This window comes from Halyomorpha halys, unplaced genomic scaffold (genome assembly GCF_000696795.3).
Source record: "Halyomorpha halys isolate HHAL.00 unplaced genomic scaffold, Hhal_1.1 Scaffold409.1, whole genome shotgun sequence".
Classification (NCBI taxonomy): Eukaryota; Metazoa; Arthropoda; class Insecta; order Hemiptera; family Pentatomidae; genus Halyomorpha; species Halyomorpha halys.
Genome location: NW_027115142.1, coordinates 10,832 through 23,789, shown reverse-complemented (window position 1 = coordinate 23,789; position 12,958 = coordinate 10,832). Strand labels below are relative to the sequence as shown.

Below are 12,958 nucleotides of genomic sequence, written 5' to 3'. Positions count from 1 at the left end.
ATGGTGAAACAAAGCAATTATTGGGTGACAGAATTAATCAACACAATAATGATTTGAAAAACAAGGAGAGGGATCCAAATAAAACGGCACTAGTATAGCATGCAACCAAAAACCAGCACTTTTTTCATTTTTAAAATACAATGATTTTACATAATGAAAATAATATATTGAAAAGGAAAATACTTTAATCCATTTACATATCTGAAAATATTAATTATACAGTGAATTCCAAAACAGATACAAGAAATTTGAACCAACATTATGCAGAGAAATTAATTAAAATTAATTTATGAAAAATATAGGATAAATAAATTAAATTTGGATAATTATAATTAGCCTTGATGGTAATTTTACTAATTAAATAAAGAGGAAAATCAACAACAATATTGTTATAATAAATAATTTTAATGCTTGAACTGAGTGGAGGAAGGTTACAAGCATTGTTGTGATAAAGTTTTAACAAATAGTGACTGTAATAAATAAATTTTAATTTTTGTTTTTAATGTAAAAATTAACTAATTAGGTAATTAGACATAATGCAAGATATACTTATTAGCAAAAGAATATGTTTATCTAATGTTTTAATGTTTCATAGAAATTGTTGTTTTGAACTGGGCAGAACAACTTGCATGAAGTTGAGTTTTTAAATCATTTAGTTCCAATATTGTATTAAGGTAAGATAAATTATAAATAATAATTTTAAGTAATTTGAATAGTTGAGGATCATTCATGTAATAAAGCTGTTTTGTGGTAGATTGTCCCTGAAGTTGTCTGAATTGGTCAAAACGTCGGGCTTGTTAGAAAAATAAAATGTGTTGAGACTAAAATGGATAAAAATTAGATTATTTATTTAAACAAAACCCCATATTATTTTCGGTTCCAATGCGCGGGCAGTTACCGCTAGTAATACAATTAATTATGAAATTGCACCAGATCCAGTTTTAACAAATTGTTTCATCCATATTATTGTGAATTCATAACTTATGAATAGATTTTTATAAGGTTTAAGTGTTATGAATATCTATACAATTACTTAAAACTTTAAAAAATAACGAACATTATATTACTAGGCACAGGTATTTGTGATCATGCTCGACATCTCCGCCTTCGATAGAATTTGGCACTCTAGCGGAAAAAAAAAAATATCATAATACTTTAATATTCAAAAAATTAAAGTTTATATTAAAATCATACTATCTTTTTGGGAGTTCTGATCACAATAAAACTAGGGATAAGTTTGTATGACAAAATCGTCCATACGAACAGAGTAGGGAATATTTTTTGTGTCGCTATGGTTGGATGTTTTTTTTAATAGTTTCTATTACGATGTTATATGAGTTCCAACAATGATAATTGACTACATGATTGGTCCGAAACGTTAATTTATAAAACGTTAATATGGAAAAATTATTGTTAATGCTAGGACACTTTCTGATCTGTAATAAAACTTAATTATTAAAAGAAATAAAGAGGCACATTATATTTATACTCTAAAATTATTTAATTTTTATTTACAATGAAAATTAACTATATATATTTCAAATTACTTTAGAATTAGAAAATTGAAAAAACATCTTTTCACTATCCACTTGATAGTCGTCGAAGTGGGGTTTTGATGTTTTTATAAGTTTTTTTTGGTAAATTGATATGTTCTCAAAAATTTATCTATATTTGCACGCAGTTCCTACAACGTTTATGATGTCCAGATTACTTTTAATGCTATAGAATGATGCTCCCACTGATTTCTGGAATGTGTTTTGACAGTATGTCAATGTTTACGTTTTAGTAAAGTTCTATAATTTCTTATGTTAGTTATATGATTTAACAAAATATTTTAGTGAATTAGTTCAGGAGCAAAAGTAACTTTAAATGCCTGTCCAATTACTTGCATAAGAGTCCATATAGTCTGTAAAATAATATTATTATATAAGTTTTATTTTCGTTTTTATTTAGTTATTAATTTTTCCCTGGTGGTCATTAAAAAATGTACGTTTAATTAGATTGGGTTATAATATTTTAAGCTTTATTGATGCCATAAATTTCTTGTCATGCAATGAGGACACGTTCTACGCTTCTGATCACCTAATAATACTCATAGGTATGAGGTAGGACTCAAAATCTCCTTCCAACTGAACTCTGAAAATTTAACAATTTGAAAATGCGAAATTCCTGGTATATAATCAGAAAACAATGACTGAAAAAATGTTTTCTTTAAATTAAAACACATACGATTTCTTTTCACTTATTTTTCTTTATAACTCAAACATAATTATTTTTAGTTAAATATTCAAGAATCATTATTTATTTATATCATGAAAATTACAACTTCTGAAACCTAAAATACGACGGTTGTATACACTGATTACACAGAAAGCCAAAGGGAAGAAACAAAAAGCCCAGTAAGTGGATAAATAAGTTAAACAAATAAAACGAGGGGTCGATAGAAGAGGTTAGAGACGAGATGATAGCTCTGTCAACATTATTTGCCAGCCAGGGATTATGCGGTCAGCTCCCGGTCCACTCTAATATTTCACCAGCCGCAGTTCCTGTATCCCTCATTTTCCCATATTTTCCTTTGTGTTTTCCCGTAGCCTAATACCTATCTCTGTGTTTCTCCATTTTTTATTTCAACTCTAAGCTTTTTTATTTTACAATGGTTATCTTATATTTCCAAATCACCGCTGCAAGATAAAATTTACTTTAATAAATAATTGGTAGTATACAAAAATTCTCGTAACTTATACAAACGTAGCTAAATATTGTATGAACTATTTTTCTTCCGTGTAATCTAGAAATTCAATACTTCGGCTGGATCAAATCTGACTTTATTTTTTTGAAAATGTTTCTAATCATACAAAATATTTAGTAGTGTTTTTTTTTACTGTAGTAAGGGTAATCTGGACGTCCTTCGAGACGCCTAAATAGAAGACGGGCACGGGACCTGCTAATGTAAAAAGTTATTAGTCTGCTACCAATGGATAGTGTGTCTACAAACTATTGTTGTGTAAATAGCAATAAATAATTTTTTTTCACTATCTTAGATAGTGTTTCTTTGAAGGAATTATATAGACAGATTGTAGTTATAGGTAACGAATATTTGGCTTCACTAAGCTTTTTTAACCTTTGTTTTAAAGAAATTTTAAACCCATTTATATGAACTATGATTTTTCTCTGGAAGTAAAAAATATAGATATATTTTTTTTAACATAACTAAGCAAACATACCATTTAAGTATTATCATCACAGATGATGGTTAATATCTTTGGTTGAAAGTTTAAAGTCCTACGGTAGTCTATAATGTCCATCAACAACAAAACAATTTGTCGGAATTAAATCAAATCTTGTATGAATTGAATAATTTTTTTCTCTTCTTTTTCTCCCTGAGATATTTTAAGTGCATGTGTGTTTCATGGGCTCCTGTAATAAAGGGATTTCATTCTCAGTTTTAGGATCTGTAGATTGCTGGAGTTTTTTAATATGCGTTGGATAATAACGTAGGCTTGAACTCCCAGGTCGTTCACAAACTTCCCTTACTGAAGAGTTAGTTGAATGCTTGGCGCAGAAAAGCTCTACGTTATCGAGTATTTCTAGCCATGGGCCTACCTGTGCTCATCTGTTGGTGAAAGTCGTCGTGCATAACGGAATTCCTAGCAACTTGCAAACTTCTATTAAAATTTTGGACGATTTGAAATCATATATTTTTTTCGAGTGATGCTTCAAAAGTGTTCCTCTAACTCACCGTTAATACTTTTTTTTGGCATTATTTAATTAAATGAAACCATATAAAATAATTACAAATTAGTATTCACAGAGTGAATTACACATATAATTCAATACAGCTCAAAAATTATGCGCTGCGTTTTGAACCAGATTAAGATAAAAACTGGGTGTGGCTAATCTTTTTTAATAATAAAATTTCAGTTAATCTATAAACAATAATAATCACAATTCAATATCAATATCGTATTTTTAAATAACTGTTTGCCTCCAACACTTTGGGTTAAGATATTGGCATATAGTTTAATAAGAGCAAAATCTAACATAATAGGGATATTGTCCTTTAATTTAGTCGAGTAGTGTAAATCATTTAAGATTGGAAAAGAAAAATTAAATAAAGTTATTTGATCAATGTTCTCAGTGGTCATTAAGGCTAATAATATATAAATTAAGGTTATATAAATTATAAAGTAACCAATCAAAGATTTATTTGTGCTTTCCTTAAAACTTAGCTAAAGAGAGTTTGCAATAGGATTTTTTATGTGCAGTTTACAGCGGATTTATCCGTTAAGATTGCGGTTTTTGAGGCTTATGTCCGGACTTGCATAAGCAGTTCCATTAATCTGGGATTAGCAAGTGTGTCATGGATTAGAGGAAACATTGAGACTGGCTCAAATATTTCTATATCAATGTTTCCTAATCTATAAATCCGATTTTTCTCAGGGATGACAGGCAAGTATTGTTAGAGAGTGATATGCATACAATAGCGAAACGCGACATTTTTCTTATTTTGTTCTTAAATACGAGTGCTTATAGATTATATTTATATTTTAAAATTATAAATTATAGACACATAAATATCTCTGGACCTTTAACACATGGGAATTTTAAATTCGAAATATTTCTCTTCTAAGAATCCCTTTACCATTAATAAACCAACATTGTATCTATGACAATTGTGTTACAGTTTTATCGGGGCTAATTTTACTCCAACTCTGATAACAGATTAGTTGTTTTTGCAATTACCCGTTTAATTATTCACAGACAACTCTATAACATAAAAAAAACAACTAAAAACCTCTAAAAATGGATATTAGTTGTCGCTTAAAGCTTTTGGTGAGGATGAATTAGTTCGATTGCATTTCTTTAATAGATTACGAGATATGATTGAATAATCTGGCAAGTACATTTAATGGCTTGATTCAAAAGGGTTTTGTAAAAAAATAAGTCAGAAAATGTGTTTGTGACTTGAGAATCATTTTTGAAAATTTTACCGTTAAAGAAAGTTTTAAAAATTTCTAAACAGACGGAAATCTGAAGGAGATAAGTCTGGCGAATGTTGTGGAAGAACTTCGTAACACATCTCGTTACTTTCTTCTCTGTATGTCATGAAACATGAAGTTTGGCCTTGTAATGTAAGGGTATAAGTCCCTTATGATTAATCAATGCAGGTTTTCTTAGAGAAGATTTTGATGCATCATGTCGATATCACTGCAGTACGATGTGGATGTGATGTTTTCACCTCTGAGTAAATGGGAGAAATGAATTATTCCTGCCATTGACCACCAATTTCTGTAAGGTATGCTACTACCCATATCTCGAGGTAAATAATTTGTCGTTTAATATTAATTCTACAAGAAAAGCCGTTACTGGATTTGGGTGCATCCTGAAAGGAGTGTTTCGCATGGGTAATCGAAAATAATTTAGAATATTCTCAACTCTCATCTAAATTTGGGCCAAATCAAGCACGATCTTTTAAGTTGTTATATGTATGCGAAGGAAAATATGGTTATGCATGAGAAAGCGAAAGTAGAATTTGTAATCTGAGAAACCTGATACGGGATCAACTAGATATGACCTGCAAAATCCAAAAAAAAAAAAAAAAAATTAAATAAACGGTCTGATCGATAATGACTAAACTATGAAACTATGATATTTAGAACATTTATAAATAAACCTTAAATTTTGTATTACAATTATTATTTATTACAACTTCCTAAATGCTTCCAAAGGATTACTCTAGACGTAACATATTGAGAAAAGTATCTTTGGGTTAGCCATTGAATAAACTCCGCCACCAACCACTCCCAGAGGAACCCGATCGCCAAATGTTTGCACGAGAAAATGTTTTATCGAAGATCGACCGTGTACATTTACATTAGACCCAAGCGAGGTCCAACTTCTTCTTCGTGAAAGAAGAGTTGGGGAGTTTTATAGAGATCCTATGGCCTGGCCGAATAGCTCTTTAAAACTCAACGCTCTATCTCTCCCGTTCTATCAATAGTCCCACGGCTCAGTTATTGTTACGGATTAACCAACAATTATATGAGTTGCAGTTAGTTCTCATTTATGTTCAATCGATGTAAATAAATTATGCTTATTTTGTTTGAATTTAGTTTTAGAAAATTTATTATTTATTGTTTTTATAGTTTTATTATTTTCTTTTATATTCAGATTTGTCCTTTAACATTTTATTTTTATTTTTTAAACTGATATTTTAATCTATGTGTTTTAAATTACATGTTGATTAAATTTCTGCTACCATATTTGCTTAATTAAAGAGACACCCACGAAGAAAAAAGAACAAATTGATCGAGTTATAAAAAACTGCTGCATCATTTTCACCTTTTTTCAATTCAATTGCTCTCGTACCGTGGTATTAAGTTAATAATTTAATATCATCGTAATAAAAAATATTTTTCATCGGTTTCCATCAATAACAAGAATAAAATTACAATCAGTGCTTAAGAACATAAAACACCAGCAAGTAAAAAAAAAATATATCATTTGAAATTTAGTGCCTCTAGCAAAGTACGTAAAGGGGGTCCTTTACGTATTTATTCTGTCAAAGGAAAATATTAAATAAGAAAAATAACTGTTTGATATTACATCATACTCGGTTTGTATTACATTAAACTTGTCTCTAATAAAGATGTTTTATTAATAGGCTAAAAAAAATAATAATAAAGTAAACCAGCGGAACGGTCCCTTCATGTTCCATTAAGTCCATAGCGTAGCCTTTGGCTATAGTTAGACTGTACCACTTTAGCTGGACTGATATCAACACCTAATAACACCACAAGGCAATCAAAGTGAGAAGACTCAGAAAAGCATATTAATTATACTTATTCCTAGTATATTATTACTTGTCATATGACATTTCGATGTATTTTATATCGAAATGTCATATAATCATCTCATCGTTCATGTATTATATATGCATGAAGTACTAATTCAATTTTAATGGAGGATAAGAAAAAAAATAGGCTAAAAATAATTTATCGCAAATGCGTTTTTTTAATTTTATTATGAATATGATCTGATCCCCCTCCAGTTCGGCGCTCAAGCGTGGGTATTTGTTGTCCAGACTTAAATTTCGTATACGGACATAAAATTACGCGTATCCTTTCAGTCCTAATACTCCATTATTCTTAATACCTCTCCCCCTAAACGGTTATTTTGAGTTGTAATTTTCGAAATAGAGAGTAAAAAAGAATTTTACCCAGCCTCAATTAAAAATATTCATTTTAAATAGTTGGAATCAAATGGGTTAATATGGCAATTATATGATAATCCTATTATACAACACCAGTCAAACTGTAGCTCTCATGGCAGTTTTTTATTCTATTAAAAAATTTTATAATTTTTAATATATAAAAAAAGAATAAAGATAAAGGTTATGATAAGCAATTGCACCTAAACAGAATTTAATCTCAGTATTCAGTATTCAATATTTAATCTTCAGTATCCTCAAATAATACCACTCAAAGCTTCTAATCAAAAATCAATATCCCCGGTCAGATTTGTATTATTTTCGAAATTAAATGCAGTTATAATTAGATAATTATGTTGTTTTCTGAATAAATATAATAAGGAATATTAGTATAATTTAATAATTACTTGTTATTAAAGCTATAAAAATATTTAATATAAATTTTAATTACTCTGTGTGAAACCGCTTAGTGTTTTTCTAACTGATTGATTTTTTTTCTACAACCACACCAAATCGAATTTATATATTAAATGCTCATAACTTTAACCATAAAACTATCAACAATGCTTTGAAACCCAGTGTAATATCAATTTCAAACCATCTGTTGACCTTGTTGAAGAGAAAGAAGAAGGGGAGGGGAAGATAACATTCTTAATGGAAGAATATTTGGATTTTCTGAGAAAACTGAGTGGAGTCTAAAAATTATGTTCTTAATAAAAATAAGATTGAAACATTTGGGCCTTTGTAGAGTTTTTTTATTTTATTTTATTTAGTATCATAACAGAATATTAAACAATCTGTACTAAAAAAAAATTAGTTAATTAAAGCCTTGATCGCCAGGACGTCTTTATTTGATTATGGTAAACTTTTCTCTTTTTTTTATGGAGGACGGAATCTATCTGTCTATAATCCTCTATAGTCCGATAGCTTCTCTAGAGCAAACCTTCTTTCAAGGTTGAAATGAGCTTCGTTCAACAAGCCTTGTATACGAGTAGTTGATACCCATTACATTCACTAATGAAAGAACTTGTTCATCGTAAGGACTTTGAATCCCACCTTCACCATCTTAGTTCGTTGTACGCCAAGAAAGGTGCAGATCGTGATGTACTAAACCTGCCGAACGCCACACATGTATATGGGATCAATGTCCCTCCCAAGGACATAGAGCTTGGTGTCGAAGTCCGAAAGCCCGAGATGAATCCTGAGACGCAATAGTCTCGGAGGGCCCGTCTAGCTTCCAAACCTGACCGATAGGTAGGGAAAAGACACATAACAAGATTATTAAACACCAAAGATCTTTCATAAATGTATATACATAGAACTTTGTAGTTATGACATTCAGTAATATGACTAGAGACGATTTTTTTTAAGTACTTAAAAATAATTTCATATTAATACGGTTAATTAATAGCTTTGTATGTTGTGTGGCTTTACACCTCCTTCCGTCGTAAATATTTCCTTGCTCCCTTCCTCTACCAAGTTATCCTATCCCGCCGTCCATCATACATCTCTATATCCTTCAAATTAAATCCTCAGTGCATTTCCACAAAACCCACTCACGGCCTTCAAACTTATATGTAACTGCCCATCAAACCATAGCCTTTGGAATTCTATTCCCTCCTTCATTCGTAGTTCTAATACCCTTCCAACCTTCAAATCCCGTACCTTCGCCCACTTAATTCCCGAATAATAACAATTAAAAGATCAACACTACTGCTTTCGTTTCCCTTTTATTTCATTTATTGGATTATTCCTTAAGATTATGTTTAGTTACAGGATTTTTTATTTATTATTACCATTTTGATAATAATTAAAAAAATATACTGTTGGTTTATATATTGTTTATATATTTTCTTTTTTCTTTTATTGTAAGGCTCTATAGCCTAATTTTGACTCCTCTAATATTATTCCAAAGGAATCAATACCGGAATAAATAAAGAATATTATTAATAATTTTCCAGTTTTATATCACATATAAAATTTAAACCACCTTCTGGAAGTTTCGAACTTTTCACACCTTTTTTTATTATCTCCACCCCTCCTCAGTTGTAATCATGTAATAAGAATCTTCATAATTACGTATGAGTATGCAATATCAATGTTTTATAGTGTTTCATAATACAGACCAATAGTCATTTTTTTATGTGAAAATCTAAATTCAAAATTTTAAATTACCAAATTCAAAAAATGATTAAATTGATCAAGATAAATAGTTAGGTATTCTCAGTAAACGAATTATGTTTAGATAGTTTAATTAAATAAATAATGGTAGTAGAAAAAAAGTTTGTTCTATTAGAGTTTAAAGCACAGAGATTCGTCTAATTTTTTTATAATACTTCTAAGAAGGTATACATGGTATACGAGGAGCTTGAGGGGGAAAGATATTCCGAGACCAAGACAACAGGTTTTATGGATGCTAAACACGGCACACCAGCCTGTGTGGCAGGTTGCTTTTATCCGGCCCCTAACTTCTTTAGTCATCTATTCATTCTCGTCTCAAGAAAACAGGGCAAGGATAAAACAACTATGGCAAACAAAAAAAAACTTCTATTTACTTATTTGTTTGTTTATTTTATGGCTGTATACGATTTTTATTATAAAATAAAACTTTTTTTTTTTAACTTACCCATAAAAGTTTTATCATCCCTGTTATCTTCAAGCTGTATGAAGAAAATTTAATAAACGAAAAAAATTTCATAAACATTTAACATAAAAATGTCAATTTTTAACTTATCACTTTGTAAGGGACGTGACGGCCGTGCGGGTTGGGGTGCAGGTCCCAGTGCGCTCAGTTCGGAACATTGTGGGTTCGATTCCCACCAGGGGCAGTTAAACATTCATTTTTCGGCGGTCCTGAAGAATGAATTTTAACACTCCCACCTTGGTTAGTATGCTGTGGCAACCTGGGTAGCCGTCAGGTGCTGAAAAAAAGCACTTTAGTTTAATTTCCTTAATAATATTTTCTTTAGAAAGATATTATTTCATTTACTAATTGCACTATTGCATCTATAATCAATAAAACATATTGTAGAGAGCAAAGTGGTCCTTGAATATTAACCTGAGTCAGGAGTGCCCCATACCCATACATTTTTCAAGGCAATGGCACATACTGCCGCTACCCCTTCCATATAATGAAATTTTATTTCCCTCACATACACACTAAAAATAGGCCAATATAAAAGGTTTCCGATAAATCCTGGCCAATGTTAATATAGACTAGGGTCCGATTCTCAACAGAATAGGAGAAACTTTATTTTTTATTTAATAGTATTTTTTATTTTTATTTTTATACAAGATCCGTGTTTTAGTGTAAGGAAAGTGAACTCTAAAAAAATATTCAAGGTAATTACGACCCAAACGTCATGTTTTTTTTCTGTTGTTTTTTATCATGAATTATGATTTTTTATTGCATAGAAAGATGTAACTAAAAAAAATAGTAGGAAGTTATAAATTTCCTGTGAAAACGAGTCAGATTCATCTCTGTTGATGCCGCTGGTGGATATAGATATTTTTGGATTCAATTTATCACGATAAAAATGTTCTTTATTCAATATAATACACAAAAATCCATTTTTAATAGTTTACAAAAACACTATTTAAAGTTAGTGATATTTGTGTTACAGAAATTCATAATTTCAAAATAAATGGTATTTTATTTACCTTTCGTCAGTAAATTAAGGCGTCATATTAACCTAGTTTACTTACCCCAATAATGCGGACCTTGACAGATTATGATTCCAACTAGGACATCCTCTATTACCTATAATAGTGAACCAAAGGAAGGACGCAGAATTAGTGGCATAGATTGGAGCTGAGGTTTCACTCTCGGTTTAATGTTACTGCTGTAAAACGACTGAGGCGATAGTAATCAGAGCCTCTAATTGGTGGATTATGCATTTACATCAGAGCACCCAATCCATTACTGAATGGCCATTGGCTCTTAGAATGCCCCGCCTCATTAGGATTCCCTGTTCTGTACGTAGTGATCTCGTGTTAGTAATTATCCCCAGGCATGCTAACCTTGTACAGTTTAGCCTGCCTACGTTACAAACTGTGTAATTAATATGTAAGTATGATATCCAACCAGATTTCAACAATTCAAGTTTGTTTTTAGAAATAATAAACTGCAGTTTGATGTTTCAAATTAATAATGTTTTATGAGTATTTAATTTTGCATGACTGTATTGAACTTTATTTTGCATTAGCAATAATTTACAAGAATACAAATAAAATTATATTCTTGTAAATTATTAATAAATGAATTACAATCGCTCTGCGATGCCAAGAAAACCTGTAGCACTACAGCCCATAGAGGATCTTCGGTGCAGTATTTGGTAAGGTAGTACAGTTTGTAGACCAATGATTTTGCTGGAAGGTGAGGGGGTCAAGATCACCTTTAACCGCCAGATTTTCCCTCAAGTAAAGGGTTCCCATATTGTTGACGATCGATGTGCCCTAGGAAGTCTCCCAAAAACCACAGTCGATGCATTGCTGATTTAGCAGAATACAAAATTATCAGCCTCAGCCGAATTCGAAACCGCGTTTGGTTGAAAGGAGCCTTACTCAGTGCTTGCGTGAGTTATTTTACAAAGCTTAAAAATGGTTTATAATATTAGAAACCTAAATTATTACAATTTTCACATTATTATATAGATTTAATTATGAATAGTTTAGTATTTTCTTACTATGAATTGTTATATGAATCCACTTGCATAGATCCTGGTTTAAAGTAAAATTGAGATTTAAGCTAAGCTCATTACTTTATAAAAATTCATTACATAAACAAAACAATTTCCAGCAGTATCTAAATACGTTTAGTTCGCCTACGACAACATGAGAAGACCGAAAATTTACGGTACTCTTCAAGAACTCGGGATACTTTCCAAGATAGGTAAAGATGATAATGTACCCAAGGTATAGATGATGAATTAGGTAAAGATGATGAATTTTCTCAAATGTTTCGTCAAAATTCAAATAGTGATTTTCACTGAATTTTTCTCAAAAAACAATTTGGGAAAGGAGAACCATTGTCATGATTCAACTCTCAAGAAGGCTGTGAGATTTAATCATTCAAATCAATGGAACGGAATTCACCTAGTACAGTTACACGAATATGTAGATGTTATAGGTATAGATGTTACTATCTATGCACTAGAGAACGAAGAGAACCGTTAATGCTAAAGAAGCTATTTTGGATTCTGGCAACACCTCACCAGACAGTTTATCACGAGGAGGAGGTAGATTTTAGGCTACAAAACGCCAATTCGTCGTCGTGTATGATGTTCATAGTCGTCGCGACTCTAGCCCTTGGAAGAAACATTCTTCGAAGAATAATTTGTCCTTCCAGGGTTGATGACCACTGCAGGAAGAGAAAGAATGTATTTGAAGAAGCAGATATCATAAAAATTAAAAACTCAAATTATTTTAGGAGTTAAAAGAATAAATAATAATGATAACTAAAACATATCCTGGATGGAAACTTTTAATGAGATAGAGAGCATCCTACCTGGGTGCTCAACTCCGGGGGGATAATTATTCTGAAAGGGCCCAAGAGTGCATTAGTCGAATTGGACAGTTGCATTTAGACTGTTTGATCTGTAGGTATTGGAATAGCTCGTGTTGTGGGTATCAAGCTAAATTCCACCTCAGAGTTTGCACTAGTTCAATGCCAATGGGACAGAAATTACTAGGAGTTGACACAAAGGGCATTCAATCCCATTTTGTACCTTCATCATACTTTGTTGTACA

General features: G+C 31.0%; 1 long non-coding RNA gene across 2 annotated transcripts in view; it reads right to left on the bottom strand.

The window, feature by feature from the left end:
* The window catches only part of LOC136796972 (uncharacterized), a 109,215-nt gene extending 98,176 nt beyond the window's left edge, over positions 1-11,039 (bottom strand). For both annotated transcript variants that reach the window (XR_010844761.1, XR_010844762.1), the window contains exons 1-2: positions 10,916-11,039; positions 9,948-10,131 (exon numbers count right to left, since the gene is read on the bottom strand). This is a non-coding gene — a long non-coding RNA (uncharacterized lncRNA). The remainder of the gene's footprint in view (positions 1-9,947; positions 10,132-10,915) is intronic.
* Between the last annotated feature and the right edge of the window lie 1,919 nt (positions 11,040-12,958).